This window comes from Oncorhynchus clarkii, chromosome 33 (genome assembly GCF_045791955.1).
Source record: "Oncorhynchus clarkii lewisi isolate Uvic-CL-2024 chromosome 33, UVic_Ocla_1.0, whole genome shotgun sequence".
Lineage (NCBI taxonomy): Eukaryota > Metazoa > Chordata > Actinopteri > Salmoniformes > Salmonidae > Oncorhynchus > Oncorhynchus clarkii.
In genome coordinates, this window is record NC_092179.1 from 29,755,744 (window position 1) to 29,773,765 (window position 18,022).

Consider the following 18,022-nt stretch of genomic DNA (forward strand, 5'->3'; position numbering starts at 1 on the left):
TGGATGGAGACAGACATTATGACCAGAGGCAAAAAGCCTGTTAGAGAAAAGGACTGTAGGCCCTAATGCAGGGCTCTCTGACAGGAAAATGCTGTGCCTCCTAAAAAAGAGACAGGTCATCAGTTTTCTCCAGAGAGAGAGAGGGGGGGAGAGAGAGAGTGTGAGAGAGAGAGAGAGACGGGGGGGGGGAGAGTGTGAGAGAGAGAGCGAGAGAGAGCGAGAGAGAGCGAGAGAGAGCGAGAGAGAGAGAAAGAGACAGACAGACAGACAGACAGACAGACAGCATGCTAGGGGTATTATTCTCCTCCCAGGGGTGTGAGAGGGTAATTAACCTTTAATCACATTGAATTGTCCATTTAAAAGATAACGTGTGATAGTATAAAATATTCATTTTGTCACCTGAGAGAGAGAGAAGAATTTGGGCCCATATTTTAATACCAGTCAGACCTCAGTCTTGCTAACCCATGTCTCAGAGACTAAGTCGTCTAACAGGAGAATCTCAGTAGAAATAATAACAAAAAGATCCCATGACTTTATTCCACTTTAGACAAAACTCTTGTTTTGAGGCTAAACGACAGATAATCCGCAAAGTTTAAACCATTAAGTTATCAAATCTTTTCTGATTTTATTAGTGGTTTGAGAGGAGGATTAAATTGGCATTCGCTCAAATTGAATCATCGATTGACCACAGGCTGCAGTGATTCTGAGAGTGACAGAGAGAGCTGTAAATCTAATCTAATCAGGCCGGGCCTTCCAGGGCCAGCCCACTAAAACACACAGCTAGCAGGCAGCATATAGCCAACACAGCACGCACACACACAGCAAACACAGTACATACTGTACACAGCTAAACACAAGACACAGTGGAGACGACAACAGGCCAGCCTGACAGTAACAACACCCACCAACCTCACAGAGGGGTGTGGCATAACCACTGCAGTGACAAGTAATTGACCTCTACAGTAACACAAACATTGTCTCTACTGTAATAAATAGACCTAAAGATCCTATATGTATCGTAAGGGACCATCACTGCTGTAGAGTAACTGGTCTCATGTCTCATCTACTACAGTTTAGGTGACATAACCTCATTATCTATAGGACACATTACTACAGTTCAGGTGGCATAACCTCATTATCTATAGGACACATTACTACAGTTCAGGTGGCATAACCTCATTATCTATAGGACACATTACTACAGTTCAGGTGACATAACCTCATTATCTATAGGACACATTACTACAGTTCAGGTGGCATAACCTCATTATCTATAGGACACATCTACTACAGTTCAGGTGACATAACCTCATTATCTATAGGACACATTACTACAGTTCAGGTGACATAACCTCATTATCTATAGGACACATCTACTACAGTTCAGGTGGCATAACCTCATTATCTATAGGACACATTACTACAGTTCAGGTGACATAACCTCATTATCTATAGGACACATTACCACAGTTCAGGTGACAGAACCTCATTATCTATAGGACACATCTACTACATTTCAGGTGACATAACCTCATTATCTATAGGACACATTACTACAGTTCAGGTGACAGAACCTCATTATCTATAGGACACATCTACTACATTTCAGGTGACATAACCTCATTATCTATAGGACACATCTACTACATTTCAGGTGGCATAACCTCATTATGTATAGGACACATTACCACAGTTCAGGTGACATAACCTCATTATCTATAGGACACATTACTACAGGTCAGGTGACATAACCTCATTATCTATAGGACACATTACTACAGTTCAGGTGACATAACCTCATTATCTATAGGACACATTACTACAGTTCAGGTGACATAACCTCATTATCTATAGGACACATTACTACAGTTCAGGTGACATAACCTCATTATCTATAGGACACATCTACTACATTTCAGGTGACATAACCTCATTATCTATAGGACACATTACCACAGTTCAGGTGACATAACCTCATTATCTATAGGACACATTACTACAGGTCAGGTGACATAACCTCATTATCTATAGGACACATTACTACAGGTCAGGTGACATAACCTCATTATCTATAGGACACATTACTACAGGTCAGGTGACATAACCTCATTATCTATAGGACACATTACTACAGGTCAGGTGACATAACCTCATTATCTATAGGACACATTACTACAGTTCAGGTGACATAACCTCATTATCTATAGGACACATTACTACAGGTCAGGTGACATAACCTCATTATCTATAGGACACATTACTACAGTTCAGGTGACATAACCTCATTATCTATAGGACACATTACTACAGGTCAGGTGACATAACCTCATTATCTATAGGACACATTACTACAGTTCAGGTGACATAACCTCATTATCTATAGGACACATCTACTACTGTTCAGGTGACATAACCTCATTATCTATAGGACACATTACTACAGTTCAGGTGACATAACCTCATTATCTATAGGACACATTACTACAGGTCAGGTGACATAACCTCATTATATAAAGGATACAAATATTGCAATACAAAGGATTTAGGATCTTGTGTTTATCTGTGGCCCACTGGCCGATCTGGTAATTGAAGGACATAAAACATACTGCTACCCTTAGGACCAGAATCATGGGAGGGAGGGAGGGAGGGAGGGAGGGAGGGAGGGAGGGAGGGAGGGAGGTTAATGCTCTATTGGGGACGGTTAGTCTTCCATACTTTATGATGCAGTAACATCCATAATAAAAGCAGAAGTTAAATATAATCACCCCAGGACCAAATGGTTCCTTGTGAACAGAGATGGGAGGGGAATGTGAAAGATGGGGAGTGTGTGCCACTAGCAGAGATTACAGCCAGCATCACAGGACCAGCTTCCTCCCACCACCACTTCCTCTTCCTCTCTGAGGAGGAAGGCAGACAGACCATAGACATAAAGACCCGTCTCCTCTAATTGGTTTATCAGTGGGACGCCACATCCTCCATCCACAACCACAAACCCCGTGCGCTCATAAATTACATCCCCAAATTGAGCCTGTACGCTTGTTCAGTGTTCAGCCTCTTCATTTGTGAACAGGCCAGCTGCTGAACAGTTTATCTTCACCACAAAGACATTCTGTATTAGTTTCAGCCCCCGAAAGCCTCCACTGAAGCCACAGAATGGGCTTCTCTGTCGGCCCAGACGGGTAGGAGAGGTTAGTGATAGGATACAGACTCCATTGAACTGGACTTCATTTTCCCACACCACTCAGATAGTGATGCTACTTCTCCAGTCAGTACAAAGCACTGACCACCCTTCTGACAGCTTGGCGATAGGACAGATCTATGGGAGAAACCTTGAGGAGGATGCTGATTAAAAAAACAAACATAAAAGTTGTATTTGTCTATAGATAGATCGTATGGGAGAACCTTGTGAAAATCGAGGGAATGTATACGCTGATATAAAAGGATTATGATGTAATGTTCTATAGATTGTTCTAGAAACCGTATACTGTATATATACACACGCCTGAAAGAATACACGCTGACAGAAAGGCTTATGATGTAATGTTCTATAGATTGTTCTAGAAACCGTATACTGTATATATACACACGCCTGAGAGAATACACGCTGACAGAAAGGCTTATAGTCTTAGTGTTCTATAGATTATTCTATCAGCCATATACATATACAGTACACGCTCACGAAGGGCCCTAAATTAGATTTCCCTGTCAAATGAATCACTTCATGAAATTAAATATGGGTTGTGAATGTGATTGAAAACAAACAAAGCTGCCAGGCATGGAAGGAATATTTCAGTTTCCCTCCCACATAATGCTGAGTATAGATCTTTGATGCACACACACACACCCCCCCACACACACACACACACACACACACACGTGGCAGAGGGAAGAATCCGTCACAGACTGACAGAATCTATTATGCTCTCAGAAAACGTGTTTACTAATCATTGTTATGAGCTTACGTCTGGTTGGTTTATTTAAACGACTCTCAACATGTGACCATAGAAGTCTTAAAGCCATTGGTTGTTTGGGTGAGGAGAGAATGTGGCCTAGTTGAATGGTTACTTTGACCTAAATCTCAGAGCTGAGATAAAGATTTCACTGTTTGGGATAATATTTTGAACCTTCTGTAGGCCTCCTGTACAAGGAATTAACATCACCATACTATGTACAAGGCATTAAGAACACCATACTATGTACAAGGCATTAAACTCACCATACTATGTACAAGGCATTAAGATCACCATACTATGTACAAGGCATTAAACTCACTATACTATGTACAAGGCATTAAGAACACCATACTATGTACAAGGCATTAAACTCACCATACTATGTACAAGGCATTAAACTCACCATACTATGTACAAGGCATTAAACTCACCATACTATGTACAAGGCATTAAACTCACCATACTATGTACAAGGCATTAAACTCACCATACTATGTACAAGGCATTAAACTCACTATACTATGTACAAGGCATTAAACTCACCATACTATGTACAAGGCATTAAACTCACCATACTATGTACAAGGCATTAAGATCACCATACTATGTACAAGGCATTAAACTCACTATACTATGTACAAGGCATTAAGAACACCATACTATGTACAAGGCATTAAACTCACCATACTATGTACAAGGCATTAAACTCACCATACTATGTACAAGGCATTAAACTCACCATACTATGTACAAGGCATTAAACTCACCATACTATGTACAAGGCATTAAACTCACCATACTATGTACAAGGCATTAAACTCACCATACTATGTACAAGGCATTAAACTCACTATACTATGTACAAGGCATTAAACTCACTATACTATGTACAAGGCATTAAACTCACCATACTATGTACAAGGCATTAAACTCACCATACTATGTACAAGGCATTAAGATCACCATACTATGTACAAGGCATTAAACTCACCATACTATGTACAAGGCATTAAGATCACCATACTATGTACAAGGCATTAAACTCACCATACTATGTACAAGGCATTAAGATCGCCATACTATGTACAAGGCATTAAACTCACCATACTATGTACAAGGCATTAAACTCACCACACTATGTACAAGGCATTAAACTCACCATACTATGTACAAGGCATTAAACTCACCATACTATGTACAAGGCATTAAACTCACCATACTATGTACAAGGCATTAAACTCACCATACTATGTACAAGGCATTAAGATCACCATACTATGTACAAGGCATTAAACTCACCATACTATGTACAAGGCATTAAACTCACCATACTATGTACAAGGCATTAAGATCGCCATACTATGTACAAGGCATTAAACTCATCATACTATGTACAAGGTATCAAACTCACCATACTATGTACAAGGCATTAATCTCACTATACTATGTACAAGGCATTAAGATCACCATACTATGTACAAGGCATTAAACTCACCATACTATGTACAAGGCATTAAACTCACCATACTATGTACAAGGCATTAAGATCACCATACTATGTACAAGGCATTAATCTCACTATACTATGTACAAGGAATTAAACTCACTATACTATGTACAAGGCATTAAGATCGCCATACTATGTACAAGGCATTAAGATCGCCATACTATGTACAAGGCATTAAACTCACCATACTATGTACAAGGCATTAAACTCACCATACTATGTACAAGGCATTAAACTCACCATACTATGTACAAGGCATTAAACTCACTATACTATGTACAAGGCATTAAACTCACCATACTATGTACAAGGCATTAAACTCACCATACTATGTACAAGGCATTAAGATCACCATACTATGTACAAGGCATTAAACTCACCATACTATGTACAAGGCATTAAACTCACCATACTATGTACAAGGCATTAAATCAAATCAAATCAAATTTATATAGCCCTTCGTACATCAGCTGATATCTCAAAGTGCTGTACAGAAACCCAGCCTAAAACCCCAAACAGCAAGCAATGCAGGTGTAGAAGCAAGCATTAGCATATTATTTGTTCATAGTGAAAAGAACACCTGCCACAAAGTCAAAAATAACGTTTTTTTCCCACCTAATTAAAGCCAAAGATCAACTTTAAATTAATCAAATCCTCTGATTATTAATTATTATATTTCATAAACCATCTATAAACCATGTCTGCACTTAGCTAATGACAGATGGAAAGAGATTGCAGATTTGCCTCCAAAAACCAACTTTGTCAGTCAATGTCAATTTAAATACTACCAAATATTTTTTAAACAGTAACCTGTAAACCTCTCCCTTTACAAACTCAAATTGGATAAAAAGTTGCAACACCTTACTGTGTGAAGTCCTGATGATCAATTCTTGTCTTCCATAAACCTTCATTGTACTATAAAGGAAAGGGGAAGGGGGAGACCTAGTCAGTTGTACAACTGACTGCCTTCAACTGAAATGTGTCTTCTGCATTTCACCCAACCCCTCTGAATCAGAGAGGTGGGGGGGGCTGCCTTAATCCACATCCACGTCTTAGGTGCCTGGGGCTTGTGGCAGTTGGAGAGAGAGTTTGGAACGATTTTCCTCCTAAAAAAAACTGCCACATTTCACTCAATGAGAAAGATCTCCCCAAATCTTTATTAAACAGCGACCTTTGAACTCTCCAATCACAGACCCCATTGAATGTGGTGATTTCCCAACAAGAGCTTTGGCTTTAATTCGCTCTCTCTGGACATAAGCAGGTCTTACATCTTAAATCAGGAAACAGGCCACCAGTGGCATTTACTGAGCAATTAAAAATGGCACAAACGTCTGAACTGCCAAGACAACAAAGGGTGTGTGTGTGTGTGTGTGTGTGTGTGTGTGTGTGTGTGTGTGTGTGTGTGTGTGTGTATTTCTGCTGAAATACAGCTACTGAAAACTACTGTACTACCAGTCCAGTATAACTCTGGGTCCGTTTCCTCCTTGACCTCCCCACTCACCCATCTGTTGCCCATGGCAATGGGGTGGATCTGAGAGGCTGCTCTGGGGGTTTTATCCATCTCTCACTGAGCCACTATTTAAATAACCTGCCCAAGTTGATATTTCAGCACCTCATCTTCAAACACAATCAAAATGGATGAATGATGATGAGAGCAGATATCTATTCAGCATGCATCTACAGAAGCCTCACAGCAGGGGTCTTTATCATTAAGTCATCATAGAGGGCAGAGAGTGGAGGGGGAGGGAGAGTAGGGGAGAGGTGGAGAGACGTAGAAAGGGGAGAGAGGTGGAGAGATGGGAGAGGGGAGAGGAATGAGAGCTGGCGAGGGATAGAGCTGGAGAGGAAGAGAGGGGAGAGAGTAGAAGAGAGATGGAGAGGGGAGAGAGGTGGAGTTAGAGGAAGGAGAGAGGGGGGAAGTGGAGATGGCAGGGAGAGGTGGAGAGAGGGGAGGGAGAGGGGAAAGGTGGAGAGGGGAGAGAGGGGAGGGGAGAGGTAGAGAGAGAGATAGAGAGAAGAGAGAGGAGAGGTAGAGAGAGAGATGGAGAGAGGAGAGAGTAGGAGAGAGATGGAGAGGGGAGAGAGGTGGAGTTAGAGGAAGGAGAGAGGGGGGAAGTGGAGATGGCAGGGAGAGGGGAGAGGTGGAGAGAGGGGAGGGAGAGAGGGGAGAGGTGGAGAGAGGGGAGGGAGAGGGGAGAGGTGGAGAGAGGGGAGGGAGAGGAGGGGGAGGGAGAGGTGGGGAGAGTGGGGAGAGGGGAGAGGTGGGGAGAGGTGGGGAGAGGGGGGAGAGGGGAGAGGTGGGGAGAGGGGGAGAGGTAGGGAGAAGGGAGAGGTGGGGAGAAGGGGGAGAAGGGAGAGGTGGAACATGCCATGTCGTCTTTCATTATCCTCATGGTTCACGGCGTTACGCTTCAGAAGAGCTCTGGCACAGCTGGTGCTGTCAACATGTCTCTCCTCTCCTCTCCTCTCTTCTCTTCTCTTCTCCTCTCCTCCTGCCAGAGGTGTACCAGGCCAACTCTCTTTGTTCTGTATATGGAGTGTGTGGTAGTTAGACTAACCCTCACTGGGTCATCAAAACCATAACTTTCTCCACAAGACCATGGGACCTGGGCAGTGCGTGGGTGACTAGAGATGACCACTGCTGTTAGTCCATCTGGCCTGGCAGTGTCATTGGGCTCTACATGGTTTTAACCATTAATAACTGACTGAATGACTGACTGACTTATTAATGCATTGATGAAAAAGCCAAAAACACAGCAAGCTGGATTTCACCAGCAGGAAAACAACAACAGCTGTTCGAGGTAGTCACTATGGCAACCTCAAGTACTTACCAGAACCATTAGATATCTCCTGTATGAAATTTCCCCCATTTTCCAATCCATCAATCTCTAACCAGTCATGTTAATTTAATGTGGTTCCTGATCTGATAAAACAACAAGCACAACCATTGCAGCTCTATACTGAGAGCTGAGGGCTGGGTGCCCCCCAGACAGTGGCTGTATACTGAGAGCTGAGGGCTGGGTGCCCCCTAGACAGTGGCTGTATACTGAGAGCTGAGGGCTGGGTGCACCCCAGACAGTGGCTGTATACTGAGAGCTGAGGGCTGGGTGCACCCCAGACAGTGGCTGTATACTGAGAGCTGAGGGCTGGGTGCACCCTAGACAGTGGCTGTATACTGAGAGCTGAGGGCTGGGTGCCCCCCAGACAGTGGCTGTATACTGAGAGCTGAGGGCTGGGTGCCCCCTAGACAGTGGCTGTATACTGAGAGCTGAGGGCTGGGTGCACCCCAGACAGTGGCTGTATGCTGAGAGCTGAGGGCTGGGTGCCCCCTAGACAGTGGCTGTATACTGAGAGCTGAGGGCTGGGTGCCCCCTAGACAGTGGCTGTATACTGAGAGCTGAGGGCTGGGTGCACCCCAGACAGTGGCTGTATACTGAGAGCTGAGGGCTGGGTGCCCCTTAGACAGTGGCTGTATACTGAGAGCTGAGGGCTGGGTGCCCCCCAGACAGTGGCTGTATACTGAGAGCTGAGGGCTGGGTGCCCCTTAGACAGTGGCTGTATACTGAGAGCTGAGGGCTGGGTGCCCCTCAGACAGTGGCTGTATACTGAGAGCTGAGGGCTGGGTGCCCCTTAGACAGTGGCTGTATACTGAGAGCTGAGGGCTGGGTGCCCCCTAGACAGTGGCTGTATACTGAGAGCTGAGGGCTGGGTGCACCCCAGACAGTGGCTGTATACTGAGAGCTGAGGGCTGGGTGCACCCCAGACAGTGGCTGTATACTGAGAGCTGAGGGCTGGGTGCCCCTTAGACAGTGGCTGTATACTGAGAGCTGAGGGCTGGGTGCCCCCTAGACAGTGGCTGTATACTGAGAGCTGAGGGCTGGGTGCACCCCAGACAGTGGCTGTATACTGAGAGCTGAGGGCTGGGTGCACCCTAGACAGTGGCTGTATACTGAGAGCTGAGGGCTGGGTGCACCCCAGACAGTGGCTGTATACTGAGAGCTGAGGGCTGGGTGCCCCCTAGACAGTGGCTGTATACTGAGAGCTGAGGGCTGGGTGCACCCCAGACAGTGGCTGTATACTGAGAGCTGAGGGCTGGGTGCACCCTAGACAGTGGCTGTATACTGAGAGCTGAGGGCTGGGTGCACCTCAGACAGTGGCTGTATACTGAGAGCTGAGGGCTGGGTGCACCTCAGACAGTGGCTGTATACTGAGAGCTGAGGGCTGGGTGCACCTCAGACAGTGGCTGTATACTGAGAGCTGAGGGCTGGGTGCACCTCAGACAGTGGCTGTATACTGAGAGCTGAGGGCTGGGTGCCCCCTAGACAGTGGCTGTATACTGAGAGCTGAGGGCTGGGTGCACCCCAGACAGTGGCTGTATACTGAGAGCTGAGGGCTGGGTGCACCCTAGACAGTGGCTGTATACTGAGAGCTGAGGGCTGGGTGCACCCCAGACAGTGGCTGTATACTGAGAGCTGAGGGCTGGGTGCACCCCAGACAGTGGCTGTATACTGAGAGCTGAGGGCTAGGTGCACCCCAGACAGTGGCTGTATACTGAGAGCTGAGGGCTGGGTGCACCCCAGACAGTGGCTGTATACTGAGAGCTGAGGGCTGGGTGCACCCCAGACAGTGGCTGTATGCTAAGAGCTGAGGGCTGGGTGCCCCCCAGACAGTGGCTGTATACTGAGAGCTGAGGGCTGGGTGCACCCCAGACAGTGGCTGTATACTGAGAGCTGAGGGCTGGGTGCACCCCAGACAGTGGCTGTATACTGAGAGCTGAGGGCTAGGTGCACCCTAGACAGTGGCTGTATACTGAGAGCTGAGGGCTGGGTGCCCCCTAGACAGTGGCTGTATACTGAGAGCTGAGGGCTAGGTGCACCCTAGACAGTGGCTGTATACTGAGAGCTGAGGGCTGGGTTCCCCCTAGACAGTGGCTGTATACTGAGAGCTGAGGGCTAGGTGCACCCTAGACAGTGGCTGTATACTGAGAGCTGAGGGCTGGGTGCCCCCTAGACAGTGGCTGTATACTGAGAGCTGAGGGCTGGGTGCACCCCAGACAGTGGCTGTATACTGAGAGCTGAGGGCTGGGTGCACCCCAGACAGTGGCTGTATACTGAGAGCTGAGGGCTGGGTGCACCCCAGACAGTGGCTGTATACTGAGAGCTGAGGGCTGGGTGCACCCTAGACAGTGGCTGTATACTGAGAGCTGAGGGCTGGGTGCACCCCAGACAGTGGCTGTATGCTAAGAGCTGAGGGCTGGGTGCCCCCCAGACAGTGGCTGTATACTGAGAGCTGAGGGCTGGGTGCCCCCTAGACAGTGGCTGTATGCTGAGAGCTGAGGGCTGGGTGCCCCTCAGACAGTGGCTGTATACTGAGAGCTGAGGGCTGGGTGCACCCCAGACAGTGGCTGTATACTGAGAGCTGAGGGCTGGGTGCCCCCTAGACAGTGGCTGTATACTGAGAGCTGAGGGCTGGGTGCCCGGTAGACAGTGGCTGTATACTGAGAGCTGAGGGCTGGGTGCCCCCTAGACAGTGGCTGTATACTGAGAGCTTTGACTGAGGGGGAGGATGGGAACATGTTGAATCTTGACTGAGGGGGAAGATGGGAACATGTTGACTCTTGACTGAGGGGGAAGATGGGAACATGTTGTTGAATCTTGACTGAGGGGGGCGATGGGAACATGTTGTTGAATCTTGACTGAGGGGGAAGATGGGAACATGTTGAATCTTGACTGAGGGGGACGATGGGAACATGTTGAATCTTGACTGAGGTGGAAGATAAGAACATGTTGTTGAATCTTGACTGAGGGGGAGGATGGGAACATGTTGAATCTTGACTGAGGGGGAAGATGGGAACATGTTGACTCTTGACTGAGGGGGAAGATGGGCACATGTTGAATCTTGACTGAGGGGGACGATGGGAACATGTTGAATCTTGACTGAGGTGGAAGATAAGAACATGTTATTAACTCTTGACTGAGGGGGAAGATGGGAACATGTTGAATCTTGACTGAGGGGGAAGATGGGAACATGTTGAATCTTGACTGAGGGGGACGATGGGAACATGTTGAATCTTGACTGAGGTGGAAGATAAGAACATGTTGTTGAATCTTGACTGAGGGGGAAGATGGGAACATGTTGAATCTTGACTGAGGGGGAAGATGGGAACATGTTGTTGAATCTTGACTGAGGGGGAAGATGGGAACATGTTGAATCTTGACTGAGGTGGGAGATAAGAACATGTTGTTGAATCTTGACTGAGGGGGACGATGGGAACATGTTGAATCTTGACTGAGGGGGAAGATGGGAACATGTTGAATCTTGACTGAGGGGGACGATGGGAACATGTTGAATCTTGACTGAGGTGGAAGATAAGAACATGTTGTTGAATCTTGACTGAGGGGGAAGATGGGAACATGTTGAATCTTGACTGAGGGGGAAGATGGGAACATGTTGAATCTTGACTGAGGGGGAAGATGGGAACATGTTGAATCTTGACTGAGGGGGACGATGGGAACATGTTGAATCTTGACTGAGGGGGACGATGGGAACATGTTGAATCTTGACTGAGGGGGAAGATGGGAACATGTTGAATCTTGACTGAGGGGGACGATGGGAACATGTTGAATCTTGACTGAGTGGGAAGATGGGAACATGTTGAATCTTGACTGAGGGGGACAATGGGAACATGTTGAATCTTGACTGAGGGGGAAGATGGGAACATGTTGAATCTTGACTGAGGGGGGCGATGGGAACATGCTGAATCTTGACTGAGGGGGAAGATGGGAACATGTTGAATCTTGACTGAGGGGGAAGATGGGAACATGTTGAATCTTGACTGAGGGGGACGATGGGAACATGTTGAATCTTGACTGAGGGGGAAGATGGGAACATGTTGAATCTTGACTGAGGGGGACGATGGGAACATGTTGAATCTTGACTGAGGGGGACGATGGGAACATGTTGAATCTTGACTGAGGGGGAAGATGGGAACATGTTGAATCTTGACTGAGGGGGAAGATGGGAACATGTTGAATTTTGACTGAGGTGGAAGATGGGAACATGTTGAATCTTGACTGAGGGGGAAGATGGGAACAAGATCCCATATAAAGGCTCTGTCTTATGTTAATGTCTTACACAATAACAGTTAGTGTAGCTGACCGTTAGTCCTGGTTGGGGTTCAAAGCTGGGAAGTAGAGTTATGGATAACCAGGATCAACTCTGACCTCTGGTTATATCCTACAGCCCAGGCTCAGAGTTTTTTTCTGGTCATGTCTCAGGGTCACATCTCCCCAAGTATGACCGATGTCGTAACCCACACCACAAAGGACAACATTTGGAAACAGCATCATGAAACAGCTCACATGCTTCAAACCCCTTCATACCCCACACAGACAAACACAGTGACATTCATAAAACCCCTTCAAACCCCACACAGACAAAAACAGTGACATTCATAAAATCCCTTCAAACCCCACACAGACAAACACAGTGACATTCATAAAACCCCTTCAAACCCCACACAGACAAACACAGTGACATTCATAAAACCCCTTCAAACCCCACACAGACAAACACAGTGACATTCATAAAACCCCTTCAAACCCCACACAGACAAACACAGTGACATTCATAAAACCCCTTCAAACCCCACACAGACAAACACAGTGACATTCATAAAATCCCTTCAAACCCCACACAGACAAACACAGTGACATTCATAAAACCCCTTCAAACCCCACACAGACAAACACAGTGACATTCATAAAACCCCTTCATACCCCACACAGACAAACACAGTGACATTCATAAAATCCCTTCAAACCCCACACAGACAAACACAGTGACATTCAAAATAGCTATTTATTTCCTCCCACTACTCCAGTTCTCAGGCTTTTCCCAAAGTAGCATATCACAACAACCATGGAATCATCATCAGCACCATGTGGGGTCTACAAATCAGAGGATCTCACACACACACACACACACACCAGAGAATAATGCCACCGGACATCTGTCAACATGTCACCAATCAAACACACCCTGGTATATACAGAATTCATCCTTGTCCTGGTCACTACAGAAATATCTCAAAACATCTGTTCAATCGCCCTTACCAACGGATTATTGACTCGTGTTTAACTTTTCATTTTTTACCACATTATAATTTGGGAAGGAGGACTTGTTGTCAACATGTCAAACAAAGATCTATATACAGTATCAGCATGAAATAATATCAGCCTCACAATGGGACCATAATATGGCTCTACATGGGACCATAATATGGCTCTACATGGGACCATAATATGGCTCTACATGGGACCATAATATGGCTCTACATGGGACCATAATATGGCTCTACATGGGACCATCTGATAAGGCCTACTGTAGTCAGTAGAAACATAACAGTGGCCTACTGTAGTCAGTAGAAACCTAACAGTGGCCTACTGTAGTCAGTAGAAACATAACAGTGGCCTACTGTATTCAGTAGAAACATAAAGGTGGCCTACTGTAGTCAGTAGAAACATAACAGTGGCCTACTGTAGTCAGTAGAAACATAACAGTGGCCTACTGTAGTCAGTAGAAACATAACAGTGGCCTACTGTAGTCAGTAGAAACATAACGGTGGCCTACTGTAGTCAGTAGAAACATAACAGTGGCCTACTGTATTCAGTAGAAACATAACGGTGGCCTACTGTAGTCAGTAGAAACATAACAGTGGCCTACTGTAGTCAGTAGAAACATAACGGTGGCCTACTGTAGTCAGTAGAAACATAACAGTGGCCTACTGTATTCAGTAGAAACATAACAGTGGCCTACTGTATTCAGTAGAAACATAACGGTGGCCTACTGTAGTCAGTAGAAACATAACAGTGGCCTACTGTAGTCAATAGAAACATAACAGTGGCTTACTGTAGTCAGTAGAAACATAACGGTGGCCTACTGTAGTCAGTAGAAACATAACGGTGGCCTACTGTAGTCAGTAGAAACATAACGGTGGCCTACTGTAGTCAGTAGAAACATAACAGTGGCCTACTGTAGTCAGTAGAAACATAACGGTGGCCTACTGTAGTCAGTAGAAACATAACAGTGGCCTACTGTATTCAGTAGAAACATAACAGTGGCCTACTGTAGTCAGTAGAAACATAACAGTGGCCTACTGTACTCAGTAGAAACATAACAGTGGCTTACTGTAGTCAGTAGAAACATAACAGTGGCCTACTGTAGTCAGTAGAAACATAACAGTGGCCTACTGTAGTCAGTAGAAACATAACAGTGGCCTACTGTAGTCAGTAGAAACATAACAGTGGCCTACTGTAGTCAGTAGAAACATAATGGTGGCCTCCAAAATGGGACACTATTCCCTACATAGTGCACTACTTTTGGCCAGTGCCATTTGGGACGCAACCATATACTGTGTGTGAAGCATTTGCATTGCTGTTTGGAGTCAATCGAGCTCAGGGGATTCTACCTGTGAGATCCCCCTGACGTTCTGAACCTCACAGATGGTGATGATGTGGAGTTGGGGGGAATCTATAGCCCACGTCAGCTTTACTCGGTATAGCAGGCCTTGACCTATATAAAATGACACCAACCACAGACTAGGCCTACAACGGTATTATTATACTACTGGGAATAAACGTCTCGTTAATCGTTATTGGTCGTTACCGCGTGTCACGATGCAAAGGGCAGAGAGCACATTCATAGGTCGCATGCATAAAAGACGGGGTTAGCCTAGAATAATTGCTGCAGCGTGAAATGTCTGTGTCGGTCTACGTGGTTGCTGCACCCGCTTTCTCCTCTCAAATGTCTCACATCTTTACGACACATAGGCCTATATAGGCCTCATCACTAAACTGTTACCTAATTGATAGGCTTCCAATAGGGAATTCATTCACGATTATATAATTTACAGCTGGCCACGCCATTGATAGACTGTTGACATCAATAGCCTAATCCCTTGAACTATAATGCCGGCCGGCAAAACATATTTTCTCCACACAAAGGATGGAATATAGCATAATAAATGAATTAATATGGTAAATTAAATAATAATTATCATCACACGATAAGCAGCCACCACAAACAAGACAACGACAATAATGTATGTTATCATAGCCTAGAGACGCTCGGAATCACATTGTCGCTTATTGCTGCCTGTGTTGTCCTTTGATCAAATGATGTCCCTTTCGTCTCTAAAAACACCGACATAATGTCGAGCCTCCATATTCACACCTGACGCCAACAACATAAATATCAGCAACATCATCGGTTTCTATGGGAAATCCACAACTGGACCGCCACCCCATCCTCTCTTGGACTTGACACATCCATCCACTGCACCAAATGCGCATTATTCACATAGCAAAGCAGCGAGGATTTCATCATACATACATACACAGCACAGCCTACACAAGACAACAGCATTAAAAAATCATAACCACCAGCAGAAAAATTTAATTAAAAGAGCCCACAAATCTCACCTGTTAAAGCAAACGTGGACAGGGTTTTCTCTCTTCTCGCAGCTGTAGGAATAGAAGAGGATGAGTTGGTTTTTGTCTCCTGTCTCCGGGCAGTGCTCTGACTCGTTCCCTGCTGCAGCCTCACAGCCTGTGGTCCTCTGCTCCGTTCTCCGGTTCTAGCACCAGCTCCCTTTTCCCGAGCCGCTGTCAAACGAGCAGCGCTCTTGCTGCCGCCGTCTCGCGCACGCGCAACCCACCGCTCCGGTGCAGGAAGAATGCAGGAGCTCAGGAACGAACGGAGCGCGCAGCTGCAGCGACCCCGGCTAATGAGCGGCTGCGACCGGACCTGCAGACAGATGGATGGATGATTGGAAGAAAGAAAAAAATATTGAAAAAAGATGGATGATGATTAAAAAAAATAGATGACAAATAATAGATGGATGATGGTGTGCTGTGGATAAAACAATAATTGTGCAGCAGTAGACCTTTTATATCTGCCCTATGAATTAGTCATGTTTGGTGATAAAGATTAGCACTCTGTAGGCTAGGCTTGGTGTTTTCACGGACTGTTAGGATACTGCTATAGGCTGGGAATCCAGACCCCAAAATAAGAACGTTTTGTACAGTACCATATTTAATTTGGGGAGGGGTTTGGGGGATATGATGAACATATTGTGAGAGAATCACTGGTGATTTTGGACTTATCTGTTCCAGAGATCGAATTCTGGAAGAAAAAAAAGGTAGGCCGACAGTAGGACACACGTGCCATCGTCACCAGCCATAGGACAGGTGGCTAATGTGAGTCGTTTAAACCAGTGGTTCTCAATTTGCGACCCAATATTCGCAACAGGGAAAAATAATCGCCAAAATACAATCTGGAAAACAAGGTAACAACATTCCTATCTCATTCACTGTCAATAATATAATTTTGCCCATATTCTTGATGAAGAATGTTAATAGACTCACTAGTTTGAGACCACAAAATCAACCAAAATGGCGTGTTAATAGTTCTATATTAAAAGTATTGTGATTGCAGAAAAACATTTCTGAGATTAAATTATTTAAAAGTAGGAATTCATTTGAATTTTTTTACCTGGTTTAAGTGTTAAAGTTCAGACTGTTTTTTTTTCTTTTTTTTCTTTACTCAGACAAGGAAGACTCCCGTGACCCACAAGGTGAACATCGCTGGTCTAAACACATCTTCATGTAAATAGTAGTGAGTGTCAAACGCTTTAGTGCATCTCCACATCACATTACCGTGTATTAGATTAGACTGGGTTGAGTGAGGACAAGGATGAACTCACACGCTCCCTTACACTCAAGCACACACAGTAGCCTAAACAGACATCTTTATCATTATGTAAATGTCAGTCTCATTCATAACTGTCTGACCATGTCCCAACATTAGTCTACAGTCTCATTCATAACTGACCATGTCCCAACATTAGTCTACAGTCTCGTTCATAACTGACCATGTCCCAACATTAGTCTACAGTCTCATTCATAACTGTCTGACCATGTCCCAACATTAGTCTACAGTCTCGTTCATAACTGACCATGTCCCAACATTAGTCTACAGTCTCATTCATAACTGACCATGTCCCAACATTAGTCTAGTCTCGTTCATAACTGTCTGACCATGTCCCAACATTAGTCTACAGTCTCATTCATAACTGACCATGTCCCAACATTAGTCTACAGTCTCATTCATAACTGTCTGACCATGTCCCAACATTAGTCTACAGTCTCATTCATAACTGACCATGTCCCAACATTAGTCTACAGTCTTGTTCATAACTGTCTGACCATGTCCCAACATTAATCTACAGTCTCATTCATAACTGACCATGTCCCAACATTAGTCTACAGTCTCATTCATAACTGACCATGTCCCAACATTAGTCTACAGTCTCATTCATAACTGACCATGTCCCAACATTAGTCTACAGTCTCATTCATAACTGTCTGACCATGTCCCAACATTAGTCTACAGTCTCATTCATAACTGTCTGACCATGTCCCAACATGACCCATAATGTTTGTTCTGCCTTATACAGATCATTATGGTGACACACACACACACGTAAACTCAGCAAAAAAAG

At 45.1% G+C, this 18,022-nt stretch overlaps 1 protein-coding gene across 1 annotated transcript in view; it reads right to left on the reverse strand.

Annotated features, from left to right (window-relative positions):
• Positions 1 to 16,061, reverse strand: part of LOC139392627 (neuronal cell adhesion molecule a) — a 139,176-nt gene extending 123,115 nt beyond the window's left edge. Inside the window, exon 1 of the mRNA XM_071140738.1 lies at positions 15,942 to 16,061. The gene's annotated coding sequence lies outside the window, so the exon portion shown is untranslated. The remainder of the gene's footprint in view (positions 1 to 15,941) is intronic.
• Positions 16,062 to 18,022: the final 1,961 nt, after the last annotated feature.